Raw genomic sequence first — 13,016 nt, 5'->3', positions numbered from 1 at the left:
GAGTGGTTGGGAGCTTCAGTCACCCGCCAGCCTGAAAACAGCCCTCAACCCCTCACCCAGACTGGCCAGGCACCCCAGTGGGGACCCCCACCCTGAAGGGTGTGTGACCAGCTGCAAACAGCCATCATCCCCTCACCCAGGCTGGCCAGGCACCCAAGCAGGACCCCCACCCTGATCCAGGACACCCTTCAGGGCAAACCAGCCAGCCCCCACCTGTGCACCAGGCCTCTATCCTATAAAGTAAAAGGGTTATATGCCTCCCAGCACTGGGATCAGCGGAGCTGCGAGGCCTCCCGGCACCGGGATCAGCGTGACAGGGGGCAGCGCCCAAACCCCCTGATCGCCCTGCGGCTCTGTGTGTGACAGGAGGCAGGGCCACAACCTCCCTGTCCGCCCTGCTCTGTTTGTGACAGGGAAGGCGCCCCAACCCCCTGATCAGCCCTGCTCTGAGCCCGACCAGGGGCTGCACCTAGGGATTGGGCCTGCCCTCTGCCACCTGGGAGCAGGCCTAAGCCAGCAGGTCATTATCTCCCGAGGGGTCCCAGACTGCGAGAAGGCACAGGCCGGGCTGAGGGACACCCCCCCCCCTCCCCTGAGTGCACAAATTTTTGTGCATTGGGCCTCTAGTCTAATTGACCGTCCCTCTGCTATGCTCACCAGCCAATCAGGAGAGTATGCAAATTAACCAAAGATGGCGGTTAATCTGAATACGTAGGCGCAAAGCGGCAGAGCGAAGACGAAGGCTCCAGCCAGAGCAGCGAAGACTGAAGGCTCCAGCCCTTCCTCACCCCTTTTTAAAGTGCCCAGATCATTCCAGTGCCACCAGGGTTTCTCAGACTTTAAACGTTCATGAATCCTGGGTCATCTTCACTCACTCTAAATCACCAAGGTCTGGTTTAGCAGGTCTGGAGTGGGGCTGGCAGGCTCCCAGGTGACACTGTGCCAGCTGCAGACCACACTCTGAAAGGCAAGGACAGTCCACAGGGAGCTGCCCTCCCCTCCGTCACTGAGTGTGAGAGCAGGAATGAGAAACTGGCGCTCCAGGGTATGCCCTGCCCCTCTTAGGAAGGAGCGTCTCAGGACTGTGGCTTCAAGTCCTAACTTCTGATGCCATCATTACACGGCTTCCTGCCACAAGCGCTGTGTTGACTCTCTCAACACACGGTTTTTAAGTCTCGTGTGTTTCAAACCTTCTACTCAGGAACAGGGTGAGAGGGCAGTATGAAGGCATGCAAAGAGGAGGCCCGGCTTAGTCCACCAGGAGCAGAGGAGAGTCTTGAGGCCAACGACTGACTGTCATGGAAAGAAGTGGCCTCAAACTGGACAGTGGAGCCCGTGCCTCAATGGCTCGGTCTCTAGGGAGACACTAGGAGGCGGCTCACTTGCTAAGCCTGAAGGATGTTGTTGTTAAAAATACAAAATTCAGCTGAGTAACTTTTAATGATCTTATTGGTTTGTTTCAACAATTCATGAATCGAACAGCATCCCATTGGGCAGATAATAGGAGCTCTGAGCAGCTGTATGGGTGAGACTTACAGGCAGGAGGGAACAAACAAGGAAGTCATACTGGGCAAAAAGTGGATTTGTGGTGTCAGGATCGCTTTCCTTTAGCGGGTGGCAGGGGTCTATGGGCAGGTCAGCCCCCTGGTGCTGGGCAGATCAGCCCCCTGCCTGACTGGTTTGGTGACATGGGCCTTCGCATAAGTGACTCCATCGTGGGTCTGCTGTCTTGTTTTTAACACTGAGCAATCTATACACCGTGAAAAACCTCTTTGGGTTCCTTTTAGAAGGACACCCATGTGTGGTAAAGGAAGGAAGTCATGGATTGTGACTGTGCCCATTAGATCCAAGTGCCGCTTAGAGCGTGGCCACTGCTCACGGTGTGGCCTTGCACACATCACCTTCTCTCCCATCTCAGTGCCCCCTTATAAGATGGAGACAGTAATGTCCCCAAACCCTGCGCATGCCTCAGACCTCACCTAAGCTGGCTTTCCCAGGGAGGGCCCATTTGGATTCTCTTGGAGGAAGTTGTCGTACTTGAACTACATTGAGCAGCATCTTTGCTCCACGGAATTGGTCTCTATTGTCAACCTCTATGTCTCTAGTGCCCAGATGTTTGCCAGGCTGCTGCTCTGAGAGTGTCACAGAGGATGAGAGAAACATTCACCCAAAGGATGGACTTTTATTCTGAAAAATGGATCTATCTCTACTTTCTTGTGTGTGTGTGTGGTTTTTTTGTTTTTTGTTTTTTTTAAATGAACTGATCCTGGCAACTGTCTGCCAGCCCGGGGTTGGGCTCAGCCTGAGCCTTGACAGCAGGTACCTAACCCTCCAAAGGCATCTCCCTCTGGCCCCCAGTTCTGGTGAAGCATCCAACTGGGAGTGCAAATGGGAGTGTGGATTAAGCCTTGGAAGAAATTATTTTGCTAAGAAATCTTGAGTTTCTCCCAGGCTTGAAGGATTTCTGAGCCAACCATTTTTTGAAATGGCTATGTTGCCAGGAAGTAGGATCGAGGTAAGCTGAGAAAAACTTGTGGGATTGCAAGACTGAATTGAGATTCTCATGATATCATGAGTTTAGGTTCAAAGAGTATTAAGAGGACACTTTCTGGACTAGATGGTTACCCTTCAGCTGTCCTGCAGGGGAGAGAGAGACGAACCTTCCCCAAATAAGAGGAAGTGCTAAGTCACCCCAGGGCAAGGCTGTAAGGCACACATGGACACATGGAAAGCTGAAGAGGAAGGCTCTGTGCTTACGAGGGCACAGCCACTCCCTTTGCCGTCTCTGGAAGCTCAGAGCCCAGGGTGATGGGGACAGAATGCGCAGAGGCGCAGCTATGTCTGGGGCTGTGCCCAGTTGGACTAGGCAAGCATGGGGCTTTCCAGATGACTTCTGCGGAGGTTCTGACAAGCTGAGTCATTAGTCCAGGCTGTTTAGGGAGTCAGAAAGGGAGATGTCTACCTTAGACCGTGGTGGAGCTGAGCAGCTCAGGAGTCTGCCTGCTCCATCCAAGTGCAGTGCTCTACGTGGCAGGTATGATGGCCCCTGGGTCAGAAATCAGTGGCCTCAGAAAGGATGAGTAATCACCCTGGGTGACAGGTGCAGGAAATGGCCACCTGCTTGTGCAAATAGGGTGATGGCCTTTCTCTCGGCTACATCAGGCGCTCAGGACTTAAGGAAAGTGTGATTGCCTTGGTTCCAACAGGCCAACACTTCCCACTCTGGCTGCAGATCCGAATCACCGATGGAGTTTCAAGAAATTCAGATACCGAGGCTCCAGCGCCAGAGATTTGATGCCCTAAGTTTTGGGTAAAGCACACCCTTTACCTTTTTTTTTAAAGGGATCTGTTTTGGTGTCTCCTGAGGACTCTGAGGTGACACAATGATGCGTGGGTTTAGGAAGAGCTGAATTCGGGGAGCACTGCACGTGGCGGGGCTCCAGCTGTTTAGGGAGCACCTCCAGTAGTCAAGGCTCCACTGGAATGAGGATCTGCCCACGGGACATCTCTGCCTCCAGATCCCCTGGGCAGCGCAACTCCAACACACCCAAGCCAGCTACTGTTTTTCAGGAACCCTCTTTGCTCCTCCTCTCAGTTAACCCCACTGCTGTCTTCTGCCTTGTCACCCGACCCAGGCACTCCAGCTCGTTTTGGCTTCCAGTCTCCACCTTTCCTTGTCTTTCTAATCCTAGTTGAAGCATGAAGAACTGTGGGGTTCCGAGGCCTTCCCTCCCTGCAAGCTAACGAGTTCTCCTGCCTCCGTTTCACCAGTGCGGAGAGGTGGAGTGAGGCTCCTGGGTTAGAGACAGAGGACTTTATTACTCACACCCTGCAGGGCACTAGTTCCACGTTTGCAATGGTTCCTCGTGTCCGCTAGCCCCACACAGAACAGTAATTCAGGCAGATGCTGCACATACAACGAGGGACATTCAGCTTAGGAAACTCCAATCTTATAACGGGTGTGTATGTAATCCTGGCCCACCTTGGCATTATCCTCTGCCCACAAGGGCATTTGTTATATAAATGTCATTGAAGAGATAGTTTGAGACAAAAGTGGTCTCTTCACAGAAATGTAACAACACGATACCCATGGGGAATTTTCTCTCAATAGGAACTCATCGCACCGAGCTATTCATCTCTTTGCTGTCAGTCTCTCCCTGTTCTGTCTCTCTCCTGTTAGCAGTTCTGGCTCCGGAACAAAACATAGAACAAACATTCCAACCCTCAGCTTGCAAACTTTTTTTTTTTTTTAAATAAGCAAACTTTTGTTTTCCATTACATAATAAAAAGTTGAAATGTCTAAGGACCACCCCCATCTGGACTGCTTTACATTTCCCACCTTCTTGCTTCCACCCTATCTTGTACGTGCCCTCCGGCCCCTGGAGAGCTGAGTCCTCTCTCTACAGAACCCCTTTAACTCTGTTTATACCTCTGTTAACACTTGAACTCGTTTGCTTAATATAAGATGAATGTGTTTCTCATCTTCTCCCTCAAGGGACCATGTCTACCCTCTCATTCTATCCATGGTGTGTGATGTACATATTAAGTGCTCAGTTCATCTTTCTGTGGTGAGGAAGTCTGCTGGGTCAGCGAGTCAGGTTGTTTGGGGTTTTTCTGAAGTTTGAGAATGAAAGCTGGTAGCCCCAATTGTTTTAAACCTTTGGGCTTTGTTTTCATGAGTTCTGTTTCCCAGGCTTGTATGCAAAACAAGTTGTCCTAGGAGATGTTGGTGCTGTAATGATAAGCCTCGTGAATCAAGATTTTATTCTGCTCCCAATAACAGGAAACCTTGCTCTGGGGCTTTGAACAGCAGGTGTGTGCCTTATGCACCAAGTCTGAGGGTCCTCAATACAAGGCTGGTTCTCAAGTTCCTTGGTGCTACTGACGGACAGGCTCTCCTCACCTTTCTGCCCCCCTGCCCCTAATGTGTAGGCTCTTATCCTCAGGCTTGCACTTCATGGCTGTAAGAGGGCTGCTGTACTTCTGGGGCCCATGACAACAGTTGGGTGAGGGAAAAGGAAGGAAAGGAAGAGGTGAAGGGGCCAAGGCCTTCGTGTAGGTCTTTGCCCTTTTATTCCCTAAGGATGCTCTTTGCAGGCACTTCCACAGAACCGTCACGCCAGCCTAGAAAGCTGGGGAATTGGAGCATCTAAAGCTTTGTTAATTAGAACAGTTTTCTGTCAATAAAGAACAAGGGGGAGTAGGATATTGGACAACTACCTCGTATATCTGCCACAAATGCCTTTTTAAATGTTTTTATCTTTTTATTATTATTTATTGACCCACAGTTCCTATGTGCACTGGCTGTGTAGACATTTACGCCGAATGTCTGTGTCCCTGACTTCTCCTTCCTCTTCCATGCTCTGCCTCATTTTCTCAGAAACTGAAGGTGTGCTGTTTATTTGCTCTGGTTTCTTGCTGACACTATATTCCTCTTCAAATATGGCAAACGTGGGGAGCGCTGGCATTTTTGAGGTCCTGGTTAGGAACATTTAGAGAAAACAAGGTTTGACAACTGTTTCTGAGCTGTTGCTACACTTTATCTCGTGGTTGGTGCCATTCTTGTGGCCTGAGGCCTGGAGCATCAGCTGTCCCAGAGGCTTTCCACAAGGGCACCACACTCCCAATGAAACATTTAGGGGCAGGGTGTTTCTCTCCCCAGGGGTCTTGGCTGAGAGGGGGTGGAAACTTCTATGTGTATGAGCCTTTTTAAGTGAGGGGTTGGGTATCCTCAGACATTGGCAGGTGCTGGAATTCTCCAAAGGGACACCTTCTCAAAGAGCCAAGTGTAATCAGCTGGAGTTAGCAGGGCCCCTATTGCATAAGCACTCCTGACTCATGGGATGCAGGGGATGTGAGGACACTTTTGGCCTTAGGAGAAGGCCTGACTCAGCTAAGAAAGGGCTTTCTAAATTCCCGCAGTGATCACAGGGGCTGCCAGCCCTGTGAGGGCACAGGAAGGTCAGCACCAGCTCCCTCCTACTAGCAGGATGGGGTGGGTGCAGGCTTGGGCGTGGCTTGCAGCTGTCTGTGTTCCTGACACTTGCCAGCCTGCAGCTGTCACTGGCCCTCAGAACATGACGTCTTTTCTCGGGGGGTAAACCATGCAAGCTCGCACAAGCCATAACAATGCTCTGGGGTCAAATATTTGGACCGCTGCGAGCCATGGCCTTTCCCATAGTGCTGCTTCTCTCCCCTAAGGACCCGTGTCCCTGCCTGCTGCCTGCATGGGAGCTCTCTATGGGGTCACAGACACAGGCTTCCAGTGGCCATGGAGTTAAAGGGACTGGGGAGGGTGGGCCAGGGGGGATTCTAACAGGCTAAAGACATAGGTCCTGTCCAAAGGCGGCCACAGCCATGTCCACAGGCTGCTCTCCTAAAATATAGCACCCAGGTTGCTATGCCTTACCATTTTAAAAGTCAGAAAAATACAGTTTTATGCAGAATCATCCCAATTTTAATTCTTTTTATTTATATAAATTTCTAAAAATTTATTTGAGAGAGAGAGAGGAAGAGAGAAAGAAAGAGGAAGGAAGGAAGGAAGGAAGGAAGGAAGGAAGGAAGGAAGGAAGGAAAGAAGGAAGAAAGGAAGAAAGGGAAAGAAACATCAGTCGGTTGCTGCACGTGCCCTAACTGGGAATCAAACCCTCCATCTTTTGGTGCATGGGATGATGCTCTGACCCAACTGAGTTAGAGCCGCCAAGGCCATCCAAATTTTAAATGTTGAGAGCTGTTCATTTTCCTCCACTTCTTTTTTCAAAATACCAAACAAAGATGTATGGCCCCCCTGCCCGTTTGCTGTCTGTGGTCTGTAGGAAGAAATGGGTTAGCTGGGCCCTAGCGTCCTGGGAGTGCTACATGAGGATTGTCCTGGAAGAGGCGGCTCTCACCCCATGCCTCCCCTTTCCCTGCTCATGGTGCTGGGAGACAGTTACAGATCAGAGCGGTGGCCCACAGGCTTGTAAGAGGTGCGCGGGTGCGGGCTGTGGTTGAGGACAGTGTTGGCACGCAATTAGGCTCCAATGAGTGCTTGGAGGTGGGTTCTGTGCCCCCTCCTCCTAGGCGGCCACTCTGACCCACTGTAAGGGGGTGGTGAACGGTGAGTGGTGCAATGCCTAGGTGCCCAGCAGGGAGGTGCTGCCACTGCCCTTGCACCCCTCCTCCCTTGTGGTGGGTCCCTTAGGACAGCCATTCTCAGCCGGTGTGCCACGGGGATTTTTAAAACATGCAATACTTCACTATCTAGTCAGAGGCTTTGACCACTTTTCCCTCAGATTGGACTGTCAACATGTGAATGAATCAAAATTACACTTTTTTTTTGCCAGCTCAGCAAAAAATATATTTTTGGGTGTGGCGTAGAATTTTAGTGATTGGTTTATGTGTGCCAGATGTGACAAAGGTTGAAAATCGTTACCTTAAGAGACGAGGGAGGGCTTGGCAGGAGCACTGAGTGTCCAGGAGGTGACAAAGATACCAGTGGATCCAGCAGGTGCAGAGAGGCCACACTGAGAAATTTATGAGGGGTCCTGACAAAGAAAGGAATTTGTCTGCTGATTTAGGGTGAGGATCAGGAATAGAGGCACTGACAGTTTTTAGCCTAGGAACTACCCTCGCATCGGCAAATGCTCACAACTTAGTACTTGAGGTTTGTTTTTCAAAACTGGAAACATGTCTTAATGTCCATATATAGGAAAATGACCAATTATAGAACATCCATACACTTGAAGAATATGTGACTAATAAAAGGGAGGTTTGTGAAATAGAGTTCTTAGTAATGTGGAAAAAATGCTTGTGTGTGTGTGTGTGTGTGTAAAGGGTGTAGTTACACGTGGCATATTACTCAACCACTAAAACATGCACACACAGGGCAGTGGCCCTGGGGAGCCCGCCAGGACAGCCTTCTGAAACTCTGCATCACACGTCAGCCCCAGGTTTACCCACGCCTGCACTTCACAGAGGAAGCGACTGTCAGATCAGGTTATGAGCACCCATTTGTTCAGGTAACTGTCGCCCGTCAGCAGCTGCATTTCTGGTTGCTGCTGACTCCTGTGACTCAGGGAAGGCACTGCCTCGGTTATCCTGGTGGGGGGAGGCAAGGGCAGGTGTAGAAGAGGGGAAGCAGGGTTTATCAGGTACTAGACCAGTGATGGCGAACCTATGACACGCGGGTCAGAGGTGACACGTGAACTCATTTTTTTGGTTGATTTTTGTTAAATGGCATTTAAATATATAAAATAAATATCAAAAATATAAGTCTTTATTTTACTATGATTGCAAATATCAAAAAATTTCTATATGTGACACGGGACCAGAGTTAAGTCAGGGTTTTTCAAAATGCTGACACGCTGAGCTGAAAAGGTTCGCCATCACTGTACTAGACTGTGGTACTTTGAAGCTCAATGGTCACTCTGCTGTGTCACTTCCCCTAACTTCTGCTGGGCACTAGGAGGTGGAAACTGTGGATGAGAGGAGTGGAATGTGAGTCATTAATAACTTCTCCTCTACTTTTCTTACCTGCACGAAGAAGGAAATCATTGTAGGAGAGGCAAGGTGGGGAGTAGGTTGCATTCTAGAACCTTAAAAAAGGGAGTGCAAGGTGAAGGAATCATCTACTGATGGTTGGCTCCATTGAAATCAGGGACTATTTTGGATTCCTGCAGAGACAGGTCTGGAATCAGTTACTCAGGTTAATATTCCCTCCCCATTGTTTACCCTGATTAGGATGGCTCTTGGTATTCTTGGGTTGAGTTGCAATCTACATAGCTTTGTGTATCTCAAAGTACAATTCAACCTTCACTCCTTCACAATTTCTAATTATAGGTATTTGTCTGATGTGCCCCTGCTGGACATGGCAGGGCTGAGCGCTGTGAGGCTGAACCGAACAGCTATGGATGGAGGACAAGGTCAGAAGGTGGCCAACCTGCTCTGGTCCTAGCGGGGCAATGCTGACCTTGGGGGAGCCTTAGGAGAAGGGGTTTGCATCTGAGTGTATGGCCACCACGAGGGCAGGGACCTAGCAGCAGGTGTGGCTCTGTTCTGTACATGGCAGTGCTTAAAAACAAACCAGTTAACAAAAAAACCATGTGACTAGAAGGGAGGCCTATTTTTAAAGTAGGTATGGTTATAAAATTCAAAGTGAACACTCATAGAAGGATATATTTTTTACAGTAATCTGAGGGTACACCCAGAATTTCTTTCCCTCAGAATTCTTCAGGATTCCTGGGAGTCAGTAAGTGACAAAGTAACTATACAACAGTAAGTGTTGTCTCTCAATTTTATTTTATTTTTTTATTTTTATTTTTTAATATATTTTATTGATTTTTTACAGAGAGGAAGGGAGAGAGATAGAGAGAATTAGAAACATCGATGAGAGAGAAACATCGATCAGCCGCCTCCTGCACATCTCCTATTGGGGATGTGCCCGCAACCCAGGTACATGCCCTTGACCGGAATCGAACCTGGGACCTTTCAGTCCGCAGGCCGACGCTCTATCCACTGAGCCAAACCGGTTTCGGCGTCTCTCAATTTTACTTGAAAATAGATTATATATATATTTAAAAGATCTATTGTTACATTCAAAGTTTATATACTGGAAGTCTGGTTAAAGCTTTAAAAAATTTTATCTTAAGATAACAGAAGTACAATAAATATCTTTAAAATTATTTAATTAAAAAAAAATTCCCATATGTGGAATCCAATGAAAAAAATAAGTGTGGGAAGCTGCCTATTGTCTTCACTAGCAGAGAGGTGTGGACAAGGAACCCGGAAGGCTGGTGATCCTTGAAGCCCTGGCAAAGGTCAGAGCTGTGCACCCACTGTTAGTCCAGACAATGGTAGCTGAAGCAACTTCCCCATTTATTATTATGTAAATCCTTGCTGATGGGCTAGTCTGCCTATTACTGGAAATTGCCTGCCTAAGGGCTATGGGTGTATCCCAAACCAATAAAAGGTTGGCGAGGCCTGAGCACCAGTGGAAGTCCTTCCCCTTGAGTTGGACTTGCCCACCTGGCCCCCCAATATTTCCAAATTATTATTTCTTGTCTCTTTCATTTGCGTGCGGCCCTCTTCCAGATCCTGAACCCTGAACCACGTGGGACGTGGGGGGAAACAAACAAACACATAAACTTTACACAAATAAGCTGATGAACAAAATCGATCCAGAGACATAGAAGCATGGAACAGACTGTCAAACCTCAGAGGAAAGGCAGGGGAGAGTGGGTGGATGGGAAGAGATAAACCAAAGAACTTGAATGCATGTATGCCTAACCCATGGACACAGACAATAGTGTGGTGACAGCCTGGGGTGGGAGGGGAGAGCGGGCTAGAAGAGAACAATGTGGGGGAAAGGAGACATATGTAATACTTTCAACAGTAAAGATTAAAAAAAAAAAAATCCCAAACCCCAAAGAGACTTCGAAGTATGACCAAGGCTTATACTTTCTTGAGCATCAAAAAAATCTAATTTTCTTACAACCTAATGCTGAAATGAAAAATTCTCTGAATATGTGACCAAAACCAATTAGACACTATGAAGTGTTACACACCACTGAACATGGCTTTAACTCTATGGCTAAACAGATTAAAATTTGTGGACGAGAGGGGCCACATGCTGACCTGACAAGCTCAGGAGAGGCCTGCATGGCAGTTTTGCAGACCTAAAGTAACCACAAAGGATGGTCTGAAATTAAACCTTAACTAAAAGCAGTTATGGTGGGCAGTTACATCCTAAGCCGATATCTTCACTGATAAGGTCAACCTTTACCGTAACTGAGCCTATCTGTCTTTTTGCATCTATGATAACATGTCCTTGGGATGTCTGGGTAACTTGTGATTTCCCTGTATCTGGAGCCCCTGGGGCACAGCCTGGTGTGCTGGGCCCAGGACAGATACCACAGATTCCTTGTTAATTGTTCCTGCACCCACCTAAGTATGTGTCCATCATTTTACTTTTTATCCTATCACAGAGGTTCCCCCCCCCCTCCCCCGCTTCGCTTAATCCCACCTCCTTAAATCTGTCACCAATGAATTTCGTGTATAAATACGGATGTAACCCTGCCATTCTCTGGAGCACTATCTCAATTCATTGAGGTTCTGCTTCCCGGCATATGTCAACAGTTTGGCTCAAATAAACTCACAAAGATTCTTTACAGGTTTCAATGGTTTTTTTTACGTTAACAAATTGTACACATGCCTACCAGAAAAATCACGGACCTCTGAGCATGGACAAATTCCAAAAATGTTTTCTGAGGTCTGGGATAAATCACTTCTCACCTGAGCCCCCATTTCCGTGCCTTAACCCCCCGACTTACTCCATTTTGATTCCTTGAAAGCTGCATCGATGAGGCTGCGGACGAGAGAAACCAGGGAAGTCACTGTGTGAACAGTGCTGCTCACGCATCACTCGGATCCTCTGGTTGCCTTGGGAAGTGGGAGACTCTACACTTCTTACTGGACAAATGTGACACCAGGCAGCAGGAAAGCAAGAGACTGAAGGGACATCAGGGGAATTGTGAGTATCAATGCCTACATGGTCCAAGTTTGGCCTAATTATAATGGGTTCCATTTTATGAGTGAATTGTCATTATATTAAGTTCCTATCTAGTGTTATAAATAGGAGTATATGGTCCATTTTTGACATGCCATTAGATTAGAATCTCTGTAGCCATAGTTAAAAAGTTTTGGTAAAATGTTTGTTTTCTAGGCAAAAACAAAGTGTGGATAAGGAAATAATGAACTTTTAAAAGTCAACTAAGAAGGAAATAAAAAATTAGTTAAATTTAGAAAGGAGCATAAATTCTACTCATGACTCATTTTTGCCCCCTTCAAATACTGTAGCTGGCCATTCATGACATATAAGAGCAGTTACCCTTGGATCTTGCCTGTTTAGTCAAGAATCATAATGACAAGTAGGCCACCACAAGTGGATTTGCTACCATCTGCCTTCATGCAAAACACATCCTACATAATAAAGAGGTAATATGCAAATTAACCCTCATGCCCTCACAAGACGGCTGCCTACGACCAGGCCGATAGGGGGATTAGTGAGGGATGACCAAACGACTTAACAAGCAGGCTGCGTGGGGTGACCAGGCCAGCAGGGGGGTTAGTGAGGGACTGAATGACTGAACAAGCAGGCTACATGGGGCAACTGGGCTGGCAGGGGGGTTATGAGGGATGACCGAATGACTGAACAAGCAGGCTGTGTGGGGTGACCAGGCTGGCGGGGGGTGGGGGGGTGCTATGAGGGGTGAACAGGCCAGCAGGGGGGGCAGTTGAGGGTGACCAAGCTGGAAGAGGGGGGCAGTTGGGGGCAACCAGGCCAGGAGGGGGGGCAGTAAGAGGCGACCAGGCTGATGCGGGGAGCAGTTAGGGACAACCAGGCCGGCAAGGGGGGCAGAGTGCAGTTGGGGGCAACTAGGTCCACAGGGAGGGGGCAGTTGGGGCGACCTGGCTAGCAGCGGGGGGCAGTTAGGGGCGACCAGGCCGGCAATGGGGTCAGTTAGGTGCAACCAGGCAGGTGAGCGATTAGGAACCAGTGGTCCAGGACTGTGTGATGGGAACGGGCCTAAACCGGCAGTTGGACATCCCCCAAGGGGTCCCGGACTGGAGAGGGTTCAGGCTGGGCTGAGAGGGCCCCCCCACCCCTGCCCAGGTCACAAATTTTGTGCACCGGGCTTCTAGTACCATTTATATTTAAGAAAAAGACATATACCAGGTACACGAACAGGTATGTATCTAAAAAGGTATATTTTATATATACTGATAAGTAATTGGGCAGCAAGGAAAATGGGAAGGGGGATTTTTTTTCTATATTGAGAAAAAAACATAGTATTATAGCCTCATTTATATTGACTTAGTAACAATAAAATTTAAGATTACTGAGCTACTTACTGTTCTTCCCACTTGACATATGAAGAGACAGGAAAAGGAAGTACTAGTAGGGACCTACATTCAAGGCCTGCTTCTGTAGACCTGGCCGCCTTAGTCTCTGGGGGAAGGAAACAAGGGGTTACATT

The 13,016-nt window shown here is 48.3% G+C and overlaps 1 protein-coding gene across 1 annotated transcript in view; it reads right to left on the bottom strand.

Moving 5' to 3' along the window:
* Window positions 1–11,072: 11,072 nt before the first annotated feature.
* The window catches only part of RAP1GDS1 (Rap1 GTPase-GDP dissociation stimulator 1), a 141,604-nt gene continuing 139,660 nt past the window's right edge, over window positions 11,073–13,016 (bottom strand). The window contains exons 16-17 of the transcript XR_004972788.1: window positions 12,892–12,988; window positions 11,073–11,487 (exon numbers count right to left, since the gene is read on the bottom strand). The gene's annotated coding sequence lies outside the window, so the exon portion shown is untranslated. The remainder of the gene's footprint in view (window positions 11,488–12,891; window positions 12,989–13,016) is intronic.

This window comes from Myotis myotis, unplaced genomic scaffold, assembly GCF_014108235.1.
Source record: "Myotis myotis isolate mMyoMyo1 unplaced genomic scaffold, mMyoMyo1.p scaffold_m19_p_1, whole genome shotgun sequence".
In the NCBI taxonomy this organism is placed as follows: Eukaryota; Metazoa; Chordata; class Mammalia; order Chiroptera; family Vespertilionidae; genus Myotis; species Myotis myotis.
This window is presented reverse-complemented; position numbering and strand designations above follow the sequence as displayed.